Raw genomic sequence first — 16,732 nt, 5'->3', positions numbered from 1 at the left:
TCTCTGTCTCTCTCTCTCTTCCTCTTTCTCTTCTATCTTCTATTTTAACCAAGTGGCTTGATTGGGGGCTGCCTGGGCAACAGAGCGAATATATATATATATATACTTCAGATATAGGTATATATTTTGATTCAAGGTCTCGCTCTGTTGCCCAGGCTGGAGTGCAGTGGTGCAATCTCAGCTCACTGTAGCCTCAACCTCCCAGGCTTGTGATTCTCCCATTCAGCCTCCCAAGTAGCTGGGATGATAGGCACATGCCACCATGCCTGGCTAATTTTTTCAACTTTTCGTAGAGATGACCTCTCACTATGTTGCCCAGGCTGGTCTCGAACTCTTGGGCTCAAGCATTCCTCCTGCTTTGAAGCCCCAAAGTGCTAGGATTACAGTCATGTGCCACCGTGCCCAGCTGGGAGCTGCCATATTGAGACATGACTCAACTTCCCTGACCAGAGTGATTGGTGTGAGCTGGGCATCAGGCCCAATCTGAGCCAATAAGATGACTTGTGGGATTTTGTTTTGTTTTTTTGAGATGGAGTCTCACTCTGTCACCCAGGTTGGAGTGGAGTGGCGCCATCTCTGCTCATTGAAACCTCCGCCTCCTGGGTTCAAGCAATTCTCCTGCCTCAGCCTCTTGAGTAGCTGGGACTACAGGCATGCACCACAATACCCAGATAATTTTTTGTATTTTAGTAGAGATGGTGTTTCACCATGTTGCCCAGGCTGGTCTTGAACTCCTGAGCTCAAGCAATCTGCCCGCCTCGGCCTCCCAAACTGCTAGGATTACAGGTGTAAGCCACCGTGCCTGGCCAACTTGTGGGATTTTTGGCAGTGGAGAGATAGAGCTGGAGCTTGTCTGTAGAGATACAGTTGAAGGATAAGCCAACAGCCCACTTCCATATATGAGGGGCAGTAGGAACTGCAGAAGGACAGATTGCAGAGGTAGAGAGAGATCTGGCAGGACTCATGTCAGACTTACCTATCTATCTGCTAAGGCAGCAGGATGAGTATGAAATCAATTATGGGTCTGAAGAAAAAAGAGAAAAAGAGAGAATTTCCATAGATCCATGATCATAGTTAACCTATGTAAATATGATCAACTTAATTCTAGTGCACAAAGTCTTTACTTGATCTTAGCCAAAAGACTGAGAAGCAATGTGCATAAAGTCTTTAAAAAAAACAAAATAGAGAAAGAGAGGGAAGTTTTTCATGTGTATTATGCCTCTCTGTCAACTTCCCTTTCTGTTCTCTCAATCCCTCTTCCCCTTTACCCCTGTAAGTCTTTCTTTCAAAGTCCCCAGTCTACAGCCCCACAATTCCAGGAGCCTCAAGCAGCTCCACTCCTGTCATTGAGCTCAGAATTTCTATACGGTAGGAATTAGAAGGCAGCAGTCTTTATGGCAGGTGGGGGAACAGGAGTGAGGGTTACATGCTTATTTCACAAATATGGGGTTAGGAGCTTTTTTTGGGTGTGGCCTAGACTGGTGTTGATTACCCCCAGACATTGCCCCTTTCCCTTGGTGCTGCCACTGATGCATGCCAAAGGGGAAAAGGGCTTTGCTTCTCTCAGTCTCTTGTATTTTGTAAATGTGAGCACCTTGGGATTTGCCTAGAAATTAATTGATGTCGTCTGGCCTCCTTAGTAAGGATGATGGTGGATACTCTGATTCCATTCTAATCTCCCGACCCATGAGAGCTGCAGAGGATTCTCTTACAAGTTGTCCATGAAGCGAGCAACCTTACTGAGGCAAGCGTTGACCTCATTCCCCACAGAGGCAAGTCCAGTCTCAATATGAGGACAGTCTCTTCCTGCCATGAGCATGACTGTCATATCCTTGGTATAATTGTGCCAAGGAACATTTGACTTTCTCTGCCCCTACAAGAGTTGCCAAAGTGACTGCAAATGGCCTCTGTGTCAGCTACCTGCATGGGTGGTACCAGCATGGATTAGCATCTTATTGATTCCAGTTCATTCTGATACAGTAGCCAATGCAGAGGAGATGCACAATATACACACCTACCCCCTTCAACACTCTTCTTACTTATGATAATGTTGCACTGGTCCCATCAAAGAACTATTTTCCTCATCATCTTTTTCTCTCATCATTTTCTGCCTTCCCTCTTCTTTTGCTTCTGACATCACCTTTGTTGTTTGACCTCTTCTTTGTAGTTTTTGTGTAGCCCTTGTAATTATGAAATGTATGAGCTTTTTGGTGATAAATTCTTGAGAAATTCTTACTGGAGAAGAATAAGAAATTTAAAGTCTCCCCTCCTCATCTCACCAAGGAGCCGGGGTGCTGTTTACATCAGTAGAGTTGCAATCAGAAAGTACTAAACAGACCATATTAATGCTTCAAACAGCTTCTGTGTGGGTGGGCAAGGCAATTAAAAGCTAGACATGCTCAAGTCTTTAATCGGATGTCTAGGTGATAAAAATGCTGTCAACACATCTAAGGATGATTATGCAAGCTTTTGTTGAAACAACACAGTTCTTATGTCCACAAAGGAAACTCTCATCTTTTCATCAAGTCTAGTGTCAAACAGGAGAGGACTATTAATGGAAGCAGGCAGGGGAATAGGGAGAAAGCAAAGACAGCAGGTGGCTTTGTGTTTAAAAGACAGCCAAGGAGATGCCCACTTAAACTGAGATTATGCTATAGAACGTTAAAAAAAAATCTCTAAATTTCTAGGTGGAAAGAAACTTGCTTCAGGATGTTCCAAAGGCTTCCTTCAAATGTCTGAAGGATCCTTCAACGCTATCAGCCTGCAGCTTGGAATCACTCATTGTCATTGCCATTAAATTTTTGTTGAGCCTCTTTATATGTACAGGAATGCTGTTATGAGCTTCATGTATACCACCTCACTCTTCACAACAGTGTGCACTATAACGTCCAGCTTGTAGATGTCAAGATTGGGTCTTCTAAAAGTTATGAAGCATGACTAAAGTTATACAGTTTCCAGAGGCAGGATTCAAATCCAGGACTAAGGACTAACTCCCAAGTCCTTTGAGTTCCTACTCTATACATTTGGTGTCTAGTCTCCAAGAAGACACTTTGGAGAACCCACCACAGCCCCTACAGAATGGGGTTAAGGTGCAGACACCAACATCCTTTCTCAGAGGACTGGCTCCCATTCCTCCTGAAGCAGTCAGGCTCAAGAGGCTGTATTTATGGGGAGTGACAGTAGGAATTCTCCCACCCATAAGTGTCACTCTTGCCATCAGGCTATAAAGCAGACTTGCTAGTCCCTAGAGCCTTAAAAAGTATTTTGTAAAATCAACAACTTCAGCTTCTGCCTCTGTCATTTCAGTCAGGATTAAGACTGGTCCAGGCCGGGCACGGTGGCTCAAGCCTGTAATCCCAGCACTTTGGGAGGCTGAGACGGGTGGATCACAAGGTCAGGAGATCAAGACCATCCTGGCTAACACAGTGAAACCCCGTCTCTACTAAAAAATACAAAAAACTAGCCAGGCGAGGTGGCTGGCGCCTGTAGTCCCAGCTACTCGGGAGGCTGAGGCAGGAGAATGGCGTAAACCCGGAAGGCGGAGGTTGCAGTGAGCCAAGATCGTGCCACTGCGCTCCAGCCTGGGCAACAGAGCAAGACTCCGTCTCAAAAAAAAAAAAAAAAAAAAAAAAGACTGGTCCAAGGAACAGAAAACAAACTCCATTCTGTGTGCTTTCTTGAACTCATCTCTCTACTCCTTACATCACTTCTCCTCACCCCCAAGTACCAGTACCTCCTCCCTCCTCAATTAGCCATCAGAGAAGAGCTTCACACATATCAGCTCATTCAAATGGATGCCTTGAGCACCTTGAAATGTAACTTTGTCCTTAGCTAGGATGTCCCTGACACACAGGCACATAGACACACAGAATCCCCCTGCCTCCAACACACACACAAAGGCAAAAATACATATTTGCATCTGTGTTTTGCAAAAATGATATGATGTCCATATGTACAGTTGTACATTCCTTTTCACTAAACATTGCATTGTGAACATTTTCCCATATTACTAAATATTCCTTAAAAACATGGTTTTTTTTTAACACTGTGACTTTTTAATGGATGAATTAGCATAATTTATTTAACTATTTCTTTATGGCTGCACACTTAGTCCTTCCTAATCTTTTGCTCTTATTACAGTGGATGTCCTCTGGTTACTTTATGTAGGATCAGATTCTCAGCAGAAACTTCTGCATGTGAGGATATAACCATTTTAGAGTGTTTTGATAAATACTGCCCAATTCCTTTCCAGAACGGTTGCACAAATTTGTAGTTTGAACGGAAATAAGAGTCCAGCTGACTACATCATTACTGGCATTGACATTGACTTTGAAAGTATCTTTTCCATTTTGTAGGAAAAGTGGTATCTTGGTGGTGTTTTAATTTGTATTTCCTAATTTTTGAGATTGGATATATTTTCATAATGTTTATTATCATTTGTACATATTATTTTGTGTCTTGCTTATTCATGACTTTCTTTTTTTATTTTACTTTTGCACTGTTAGTGTTTTCTTACTGATTTTTTAAAAGTCCCCTATATTTTAAATACGTTAAACACATTATGTCTTTATATATCATGTTTGTTCAAATAACTTTATCCCACCTTGTCCCTTACTTTTTAATTCTGTTTTAATTTTGACATGTAAAAGTCAAAAATGTTTACATAGCCAAATATACACTGCAGTTAGTGACTGTATTAGGGTTCTCTAGAGGGGCAGAACTAATAATATATATATATGAGATCTATCTATAGGATATACATATATATGGGAGTTTATATATATATGGAGTTTATTAAGTATTAACTTACACTATCACAAGGTCCCACAATAGGCTCTTTGGAAGCTTGAGGAGCAAGGAGAGCCAGTCTGAGTCTCAAAACTGAAGAACTTGGAGTCTGATGTTCGAGGGCAGGAAGCATCCAGCATGGGAGAAAGATGTAGGCTGGGAGGCTAGGCCCGTCTCACCTTTCATGTTTTTCTGCTTACTTTATATTAACTGGCAGCTGATTAGAGTGTGCTCACCAGATTAAGGGTAGGTCTGCCTTTCCCAGCCCACTGACTCAAATGTTAATCTTCTTTGATGACACCCTAACAGACAGACCCAGGATTAACAGCTTGTATCCTTCAATCCAGTCAAGTTGACAGTATTAACCATCACAGTGACCATCGACAGATATTATTTTCCACATCTCTATGCTATGGAAAGCCTATATACAGTAAATGGTGGCAACTGAGTATTTCCCACTTCCTCACCCCCAGCTCCTGCTATGTAGGGAGGATATGAGTGGGGAAGCTGGTGAAGGCCACATTCCCCCGTTCACCACATAGCTATGTTGCAGGACAGCTACTTTAGTGGGCCCAGCAGCCAACTGGCAACTCTCACACACCCCAGCTTGCTAGGACAGAGACCTATTCTGAATAGCTTAGGTAGCCAGTGGACATTAGCAGATCCCAACCACCCTGGCTGTGGGCTGCAGAAGATCCATACTGAGTGGTGGCAGCGGCTGAGTGCCAACATCAGTTCCTGCCCTCACCACCAATTCTTGCACCATAGAGAAGACCTGAGTAAGACATCTGGTGAAGAATAAGTTCTCCAACTCTCATCCCACCCTCAGCTCTGTAGAGCAGAGGTTCTTTCCAGTGGAGGACTGAGGCAAGTCTCAAAGACTGGCAACATTCTGTCCTACTAAGGGATTTGACTTCAACTGGATCAGACTGCAGAATGATTTACATCCTAGAGCATCCTTAAAAGCAACAGAGCAATCAGACAGCAATTTGTAGAGGTGAATGACTGGGTGTGATCTCAACAGATACAGATCAATCTTAAGTTGAATGGAGTGGTCAGAGAAACAGACAATCAAAGAGAGTCCAGCTAAGATCAGAGTCATTTCTGGTGATCAAGAAGATGAAGTGCATTCCCAAGGCTATGCCCTTTAAAGAGCAATATGAGAGCCTGCACGCTGTGGGGGAAGTAGACTTCACTGAACCCATGCAGCCAAGTCACTAAGCAAATAAATAAGCAAATAACAACAAGTCCTGAGGGAGAGAGGGAAATCAGTATCCAGAGTTGTCATCTTTCCTAGAAGGAACAGTTCTAAATGAATAATTATTACACATTCAAAGAAGCAGGAAAATGTGACTTATACACAAGGGGTTAAAATCAGGCACTCAAAATGCCTTTGAGGGGGCCCAAATGTTGGACTTAGCAGCCAAATACTTTAAAGCAGCTATTAAGAAAATATTCAAAGATCTAAAGGAAACCATGTTTAAAGAATGACAGGAAGGTATAATAACAATGTCTCCTCAAATACAGACTAACAGTAAAAGGATAGAAATGATTTTTTTTTTTTTTTGAGACAGAGTTTCTCTCTTGTTGCCCAGTCTGGAGTGCAATGGCACGATCTCGGCTCACAGCAACCTCCGCCTCCCGGGTTCAAGCCATATTCCTGCCTCAGCCTCCAGAGTAGCTGGGATTACAGGGATACACCAACACGCCCAGCTAATTTTGTATTTTTAGTAGAGACAGGGTTTCTCCATGTTGGTCGGTCTCAAACTCCATGGCTGGTCTCAAACACCAGACCTCAGGTGATCCACCTGCCTCGGCCTCCCAAAGTGCTGGAATTACAGGTGTGAGCCATGGCACCCAGCCTAGAAATGATTTTTTAAAGGAACCAAATAAAAACTTTAGATTGAAAGTGCAATAACCTAAATGAAAAATTCACTAGCAGGAATCAACAATAGAGTTGAGCTGGCAGAAGAATGAATCAGTGAACTTGAATATAGATTGATAGAGATTATACAATATAAAAATGAGAGAGAATAAGAATAAAGAAAAATGAACAGAGCCTCAGGAAAATGTGAGACACTATTAAGTGCACCAACATATGTGTAATGGAAATACTACATGGAGAGGAAAAAACGAAGAAAACTTATTTGAAGAAACAATGGCTGAAACTTTCCCAAATTTGATGAAAAACATCCAAGAAACTCAACAAACTCTAAGTGGAGTATATGCAAGGAAATCCACATCATAGTCAAATGTTGAAAAAGACAAAGAGAAAATCTTGAATGCTGCAAGAGAAAATAACTCATGTGCATAAGATAACTCCCATAAGATTATTATCTGCATTCTAGTCAGAAACAAGTGGCTAAAAGCAGTAGAATGACATGCTCATAATGCTAAAACAAAACAAAACTGCTAACCAAGAATTGCATACCCAGCAAAACTATCTTTACAAAAATGAAGGAGGAAAAAAAGGCAAAGTAAAAGTATTCCCAGATAAACAAAAACTGAGAGAATTTGTTGTTGCTAGCAGACCTACCTTACAAAAATATTACAGGTAGTTCTTCAGGCTGAAAGCAAGTGATGCCAGGTCATAATTAAAATTTACATGCACAGAAAAGAGTGCTGGTAAAGATAATTATGTGAGTAATTTCATATTTCATTTAAAAGAGAGTATACTTTCATTTTCCCCTTATTTTTATATTCTATAAAACACAATATTTACGTAATTGCATTGTTGGGTCTATTACATACAGAAATAGAATGTATTTGACAATAACAGCACAAAGGAAGCAGGTGGAGGATGAAGCTGTATTAGAATAAGGAAATGATACTAGATGGTAACTCAAATACACAGGAAGAAATTAGGAGAATCAGAAATGGTAAATATTAATATAACAAACTCTAAAAGATATATTTGTTGTTCTCTCAGCTCATTTAAAAGACAGAAAACTGGCTGGGCACAGTGGATAACACATGTAATCCCAGCACTTTGGGAGTCTGAGGCAGGAAGATCATGAGGTCAGGAGATCAAGACCATCCTGGCTAACACGGTGAAACCCCATCTCTATTAAAAATACAAAAAAAATTAGCCAGGCATGGTGGCACGTATCTGTGGTCCCAAGTACTTGGGAAGCTGAGGCAGGAGAATTGCTTGAATCCAGGAGGTGGAGGTTGCAATGAGCCAAGATTACGCCACTGCACTCCAGCCTGGGTGACAGAGTGAGACTCTGTCTCAAAAAAAAAAGAAAGACATAAAACTATATATTTATGTCTTCCTAATGGGTTGGCCCTTTTATCGTTATAAAATGTTCCTGTTTAACTCTAGTAACATTTTTGCTTTAAAGTCTATTTTGTCTGATATTTCCTATAGATATTCAGCTCTGCTTGGTGGCTGCTCAATTATTTTATATAATATATATGAAATATATAATATATATTATATATAAGTAATACTTATAAGGTATTGTAGAGTAACATACATATATAGACATATTTGTATAACTATAGTAATATATAAAAGGGTACAGAGGAAATAGAGCTATGTAGGAATAGAGTTTATACATATCATTTAAATTAAGTTAATAAATATGAAGTAGATTCTAAAAAGTTGAGGTATACATTAAAAGCCATACAGCAACTAATAAGGAAATAACTTGTTAAAAATCGTTAAAGGAATTCAAATGTTACACTAGAAATGATCCACTTAACGCAAAATAAGGCACTAAAAGAGGAACAAAGGAACAAAAATAGCATGCAACATATGGGAAAAAAAGGACAAAATTGCAAAAATAAATATAACATATTAATAGTAACAATAAATGCAAATAGATCAAGCATTACAATCAAAAGTCAGAGATTGTCATATCGCATTTTTTAAATCCACCTGTATGTTCTCTACAGGAAACACACTTTAGATTCAAAGATACAAGTTCAGTCATGCATCACCTAATGACAGGAATACATTCTAAGAAATGCATCATTATTTTGTTGTTGTACAAACCTCATAAAGTATACTCACACAAATCTAGATGATATAGCCTACTACATACCTAGGTATACGGCACAGCCTAGTACTCCTAGGCTAAACCTGTTCAGCATGTTAACTATATGGAAAACTGTAGGCAACTGTAATACAATGGTAAGTATGTGTATCTCTAAACATAGAAAAGGCATAGTAAAAATATTGTATTATAATCTTAGGGGACCACCATCATATATGCAGTCCATTGTTGACCAGAACATTATCATACAATTCATGACTATAGATTGAAAGTAAAAGAATGGAAAGAGATATGCCATGCAAACAGCAGCCACAAGAGAGCTGAAATATCTATAGAAATATCAAACAAAATAGACTTTAAAATAAAAATGTTACTAGAGTTAAACAGGAACATTTTATAATGACAAAAGGGCCAGCCCATTAGGAAGACGTAACAATTATGAACATATATGCACCTAAGTTCAACAATTATGAATATATATCCTAAAATACTTGAGGCAAAAACTAACAAAGTTGTTAAAGCATGACCTGCTCGTGAGAAAAAAAGAAAAAAGAAAAAAAACAAAAACAAAACCAAACAACAGAATTAAAGGGAGAAATAAAACATTCAATAATATTTGAAAACCTCAATACCCCACTTGCAATAATGGATAGAACAACCAGGCAGAAGATCAACAAGGATACATAAGACTTGAACAACACTATAAACAACTAGCTCTAATAGACATCTATAGAACAACCCATCCAGAATATATATTGTTCTCAAGTACACATGGAACATTCCCCAGGACAGATCATGTGCTAACCTATAAAACAAATCTCAATAAATGCAAAAAATAAAATAATACAAAGTATATTCTCCAATTACAATAGAATCAATTTAGAGGGCCAATAACAGGAGGACATTCGGAAAATTTACAGATTTATTTCTAACTAAAAAGAGACCAAAGAAAAAATCACAAGGGAAATTAGAAAATATTTTTTGTATTAGAAAATACAAAAACAGGTGGGTGTGGTGGCTCACACCTGTAATCCCAGCACTTTGGGAAGTCAAGATGGGCAGATAGCTTGAGGCCAGGAGTTTGAGACCAGCATGGCCAACATGGTGAAACCCTGTCTCTACTAAAAATACAAAAATTAGCCAGGCGTGATGGCACACACCTGCAATCCTAGTTACTCAGGAGACTGAGGCACGAGAATCACCTGAACCCGGGAGGCAGAGGTTGTAGTGAGCTGAGATCGTGCCGCTGCACTCCAGCCTGGGTGACCGAATGAGACTCTGCTCCCCTTCCTCCCCACCAAAAAAAAAAAAAAAAAAAGAAAGAAAATACAAAATATAAAACACTAAAACTTATGGAATACAGGTAAAGTACTGCTTAGAGGGAAATTTACAGTTACAAATGCCTATATTTAAAAAAAATCTCAAAGCAATAGCTTAATTTTCCATGTTAGAAAATGAGAAAAGAAGAGCAAACAAAACTCAAAGCAAGCAAAACAAGAAAATAAAATTAGAGTAGAAATAAATAAAATGGAGAATAGAAAACAAAACTTATGTTTTAGAAATAATTAAATATTTTAAAGAAAAAACTGTGTGTTACCTTTAAAAGCCACTTGTCTCCTATGTGGACAAGGGCCTCCACATTTTCGTCTGCACTGGGATCTACACATTAACCAGCCTTTGAAACAGGAATTGGTCTAAAATGCAAGCCATACTTTGTCTTTTAACTGCTTAAAACCCTTTGCTTTTTCCTAACTCCCTATGCCTTTATGTGGCTTTTCAGTATTCCCCAAGATTGTTGCTAATTTCATTTCCTGCTGTTCTTTACATTACACCTATGCTTCAAAATCACAGGTTTCCTTGTCATTCCCTGGGCACCCCATGCTGCTTTTCATACCTCAGTGCCTTTTCACATACTGCTCTGTTGTGATGTGTCTTCCCCTCCTGCTCTGCTTTCTGCCCCACCTTTGAATTTGTAACCCCACTCAGCCTTCATCTACGCCCTGAAGCCTTGTCTGGAGTCCTAGTTAACTGACAGCTCTTTTGTGTTAATTCTGTACCATTTACACACTTCTCATTGCTTGTATATGTTTTAACTGTCTAAATGCCAACCTCTCCTTGATTGAAGTTTCCTCTAAGATGGGAACCCTTTCTTACTTATAGCTATACCCCAGGGATCAGAGTAAATATTCACTGAACTGAACCATAAAGAGAACACAGCTATTCTCCACCTGAACCAGGGAAAGCATTAAAGAAAATGTAGGTTAGCGTATTACAACCAGGCATGGTGGCACACACACACATGAGCAGAGAGCTGGCCTCAGATCACAAATCTGAAACCAACCAGCCGTATGACCCTTGGCAATGTACCTAACACCCTCAAACCTCAGTTTCCTAAGCTGTAAATTGGGGGTGACAATACCAATTTCCAAAAAGATGTTGTGAGCAATAATGCAATACTATGAATAAAGCAATTGACGGAGGGCCTGGCTATTACTGATTATCATCATCAAGCTCTTTGATGAATAGCATTTGGGGAAAGGAATGAGATTCCCAGATGAAAGACAAAGTTGACCATCAGAGTCTGCAGAGTTTGCATACCCACGTGGTATCACAGAGGTCTCCAGTAAATGCAGTTACTCTCAGGAGCCATGAAGACAGGACAAACAGTGGCCTGGTAGCAGCAAAAGCTAATCACGTTAATTGAGGTTCTATGACCAGGTATTTCTCTGAGTGCTTTACTTACTAACTCATCCATTTCTCAAGGCAAGCCTATACCTTTGCTTATATAATTATAATTAACCTATTTTATGACAAATAAATGGAAACAGACCTAATTGTATGGTGTGTAAGCTGGAATACAGAGGGAGGTGGGTTGCTAGGGTAACACAGCTGATTGTGATGGAGCAGGGATTTGAACCCAGAGGTGTGGCTTCAGAGGTTAGGTCCTTAATGACTAAGTTATGCTAACTCTTAGTTAAAACATTGTGCAGCTTTTTTTTTTTTTTTTTCCTTTTTTGAGACTCTGTCTCAAAAAAGTGAGTCTGTCGGCTCACTGCAACCTCCCCCTCCCAGGTTCAAACGAGTCTCCTGCCTCAACCTCCTGAGTAGCTGGGATTACAGGCATGTGCCACCACACTCGGCTAATTTTTGTAGTTTTAGTAGAGACAGGGTTTCGCCATGTTGGCCAGGCTGGTCTCGAACTCCTGACTTCAGGTGATCCACCTACCTTGGCCTCCCAAAGTGCTGGGATTACAGGCGTGAGTCACCGCTCCCGGCCTAAAACACTGCGCAGCTTCTATGTGCCAGAAACTGCATTCAGTTTTCCATAGATGTACTGGCTCACTCAATACCCTTTCAAACATCTTTCTAAAGTACTTGTGCCATATGGCAAAGACTGAAATGCTATGGCATTTTCCAGACCCTCTAACAGTTAATTTCCAAATGTGATTTAGGTTCAATGCATCTGATGATCTTGTGTGAGACTTCGATTTGTAACTAAGTTACTTAAATAGAGAAGCAGGGTGGCAGGCATCCATTTTCCTGGTGCAACTTAGGTAAGAGGCAGCATGGTCCTGGAGTCAGCAACTATAGTGGCAGTATCCTAATTCTGTAGTTTCCTGGTTAGGCAGAGGAGTAGCTCTTTTGGTGGTCCAGGTCTGCAGAGTAACTTTGGCAGTTGTTCCTGGAAGACCAGCCAGGATTCAATTTTGGCGCATTTTCTATTCTCCTTAATAAACTCCTTAGCTAGAACAGATTCTGTTGTCTGCAACCAAAAGTCTCCATTAATACTGTACACAGGGATTCCTTTCCTACAGAACTAGCTAGTATCGGAAATTGAAACTCAAAGAAGTTAAAAGACTTAAAGTCACTCACTGAGTTTTGTACATGGTAAAGCAGGAACTCAAACTTAGTTCTGTTCAACTCCAAAGCCTGACCATTAACCACTATATTTTACTGTTTCTTACCGTTGACAGTTTTTTTTTTTTTTTTTTTGTTTGTTTGTTTTCTGCTAGGCTCTGATGTCAGCACAACCCATCATTTGGAGAGTTCTTTCTGGCCTGAAAGTGATGCTTGTTGTTTTATTCACAATCTATTGGCAAGAACTCAACCATGAGGCCACACATGATCTCAAGGGATGCCAAAAAATGTAAATTTAAGAAATACATCACATGTAATGAAATGAAGCCTAGCCACCTGCCCAGAAAGAAGCGGGAATGGGTTCAATTATCATTCACCAGTGCCACACTGTCCAAGCTGGCTTCACAGAAGCCTCAGTTGAGTCAGGGCCAGCCCTCCTCTCCTCCCTGTTACTTAATGGTCTGTCAACAGCAGTGATGCAGAAGCAAGGGTGCTAGAATGGAGACAGGAGTCCTAGTGCTGACGACCACTGGCTGTATGACTCTGGGTAAGTCATGTCACTGTTCTCCACCTCAGTTTCTGCCTCGGTAGAATGAGGGATTGGACTAGCTACGTCTACCATTGCTCTCACATTGAATGAGATTTTCACTACGCTAGTTCCCTCAATTATACTTTTGTCTAGAACAGTTTTCAAAATGTTTAATCCTTCTTTCAAAAGACAGATCACCTGGAACCCCAATATATTAGATAGGTAAGAGGAGAGCTGCTTTGGCTGGAGGCAGGAGAGGAGCAGGGATTGCACTCTCCTGTGGTGACCCCTAAAGGGTCTCTATGGACCTTAGGACTCGTGGGCATACTTGTAAAAGCAGTTGTCTCAACCACAACAGATCCCAACCAATGTGAATACTCAGGTTACCTGAACAGCACAAGTAACCCCTGGATTCATTCTTTCATTCCTTCCCCCATCAAATCCTACTGAGTTCCTATTTTGGCTTGTATTTTATTATTTTTTAAATTCAAGCACCAACTCGAAGCAGAGAGTTCCTATTTTGTGAGCAGGAAAGGGGAATGTTAGGCATGTGGTGTCAGAACTTGGTTTAAATCTTGAATCTGACACTTAATAACGAAGGTCTCAAATTCTGGACAAGTTTTTATTTCTCTCTATCTCAGTTTTCTCATCCATGAAAAGAGGGAAAATATGTATCTCATTATACATATTATTCTATCCCCTTCCTTGCATTATCTTTCTCCTTAGCACTATCACCTTGAATATGCCCTATAATTAACTTATTAATTTGTTTAGTGTCTGTTTCCCCGACTAGAACGTCAGCTCTATGAGGCTTTTGACTTTTGTCTGTTCTGTTCACTAATGTATCCCTAGCAGCTACTACCATGTCTGGTACAAAATCATTGCTCAATAAATATTTGTGAAATATTGTTGATAAAGCATTCAGGATGGGGCCAGGTGCATTATAAGCATTTAGTAAATGTTAACAGTTATTATTTTTATTAAGTGTTATGGATGAGGATACAGTGTTGAAAAAAATCAGATAGTGCTCCTGCCTTCATGAACTTTATACTTGGAAGGGAGACAGATATAAAACAAAGAAGCGAAAATATATATTGTAAATTGTGACAAGTGTTAAAAAGAAAAGTTCAGGGTGTTAAGAAAGGGTACAACAGAAAGGTATAATTTGGGTTTGGGCGGGAAGTAGAGGGTAGGGCTGGCCTGAGAGGAAACCATTTACACTGTGACCTGACAGGTGACCAGGGATGGACCAGGCATGAAGGGACAGCGTTCCAGGCAGGCGGAACAGTGAGTGTGGATGTTTAATGCAGGAAGGAACATGAAACTTCTGGGATCTGAGGGAAGACCAGTGGGGCTGGTTAGTGAGGTAGACACGAATAGGAAACAGCTGGAGAGGCAGGGGGCAGAAGGTACAGCACATCGTCATCCCTATGGGGCTGATAATATACCCAACAAGCCATGGGGCCAACAGGCAAGTGCTGTGACTTAAGCAGAGAGGGAGAGGGTCATGTTCACAGACCCCCTGGCTACTTAGTGAATCCCCCTGGAGGGCGAAGAGGGGGAATGGGGTTCAGAGGCAACATTTCACCACCTGTGCCATATTCCATTTGTCACCGTTCTCTTTCTGTCATTTGTTTGCCACAAGTATTGAGTTACTTAGTCAAACTTTTGCCCCTTGATATTTACTAATCAAATTCTAGTGCTTAATATTGAAACTGCGGGCTCTTCTAACTGTTGGTGAAAGGCCTCTCATCCCAATAAGAAAGAAAAATGTTGCTTCCTTCCCTGCAGCTGCAGAAAAGCAGACACTATTCCATTCTAAGCTGTCTTGGAAAATGTTCTTTATGAAAAGGTATTTTCTAAGATGACTAGATTTTGGAGATGGTTGCTCTGCCCTATAACTATAATTTTAAACCCTAAAAATTCTATCGTTTTAATTGATTGCCCTGGTGGATAAGATTTTAAGTGACATTCTTATTTTCTAAAAGCAGTAAGTACCTGTGAAGCTTCTTTCTTATGCCTAGAACATTAACCCTCCTTCCTTCTTTCTTTATAAGACAACTATACCCTTTGTAATTCTTATTTCAGCAGAGTTTGGGAGCTTTGGCTTAGTTAAATTAACAGAGGAGACGTACAAGGAGCTTTTGCAAAGTCAGGTAAGATATGTAGCTTCGGTTAGGATGGGAGTAGTGCGGAGGAGAGAACTGGGCATTGGAATGGGGAAAGATTTTGGAGATAGAATTGATAGGACTTGGGAAAAGACTGAGCCGCACATGGGTGCTGAGTGGGCAGTTTGAGGATGACTCCCAGGCCCTTGGCATGAACAACATGGAGGGTTGTCCCTGAAAAGAAGGGGGAGGGCGGAATGTCCCCTGGAAATATGTTTATGCCACAATAGTGATGTCAGGAGGCCCTTTATGCAAAACTTCCCTCCTTAGAGTGAAACTTAAAGACCATTGAGTGTTCCTGTGTCAGAACAGTATTGGAGGAAATAGGGTGGGTGTGGGTGGAGGTGATACAAGTTCTTAGTGACTCAGAAGGTGCGTTTTCCTCTACAGATGTCTCTGATGATGGATTGGGACATGAATGGGAGCAGAGCTCCATTCCAGAGTCCCCAAAGAAGAGGCACTCTTGTTCGAGCTTCACTCAGCTGTGTCCTCTGGATGCTGGGATATAAGGGTGGCATGGGGTTGGGGACATATTTCACACACCATTGAATATGTGATATCAGATTTTTCTGCAGGAAATAAGGATGGCGCTGAACAGCTAAGGAAAAACTTATTGGAAACTCCCTTTGAGAGAATGAATATATGAATGGATAATGGCCAGGCTGTATGTTAAAATAGAGCTCTGTCCCACAGTCTGCAACCTCCAGTTCAGGAAGCCAAACCACAACCCTTGCAAGAGTTGGCCACAAAACAACCGGAACGTAATCAATAACTGCCAGCTTCTCTAATTTGTATCCCTTTCCAACTTAGGACCAGGCATGGAAAGCCAAATGTGCTCCCCTAACCAATCACATAGGATGCCCCACTTCAAGTTCGCCCACCTACAGCACCCTTCATGCCAGCAGCCTTCTATTGGGGTATATCTGGAACCTTCCCTTTACTCACTAACAAGCTTTCCCACTCCCCTGCCTGCCTGGGAGTCTCTGCCAAATGCAACTGATGCTGCTGACTTCTTTGCTATAGCAAGCTCTGAATAAAGAGCTTTTATTTGTTCTCATTTGGGTGGACTTCACTTATTTTCACACATGGCCCCCATCTGGGCGTCATCAAAGCTACCTTGCTGGGGACTTGAAGGGAAGGCAGACTAGGGCATTGAGCTCTCTGTATTTGTCAGTGTTCAGGCGGGAGGCTGATTCTTTATCCGAAGTAATGCTGGCAATGCCTAGCAATCAACCCAGCACCTTCCCAGTGTAGCAGAGAAGTATGATGAATGGTAGGAGGGCTGTCTGCTTGCAGATTCTCTGAGAAACAGCTGTCTAAAAGTGTGTGTGCATGCACACACATGTTTTCCCAAAATCATTTGTCTTCTTTAGAGAAAGAAAGCCCAT

This window comes from Rhinopithecus bieti, unplaced genomic scaffold (genome assembly GCF_001698545.2).
Source record: "Rhinopithecus bieti isolate Rb0 unplaced genomic scaffold, ASM169854v2 scaffold_9581, whole genome shotgun sequence".
NCBI lineage: Eukaryota > Metazoa > Chordata > Mammalia > Primates > Cercopithecidae > Rhinopithecus > Rhinopithecus bieti.
Note: the sequence above shows the minus strand (reverse complement) of the source record.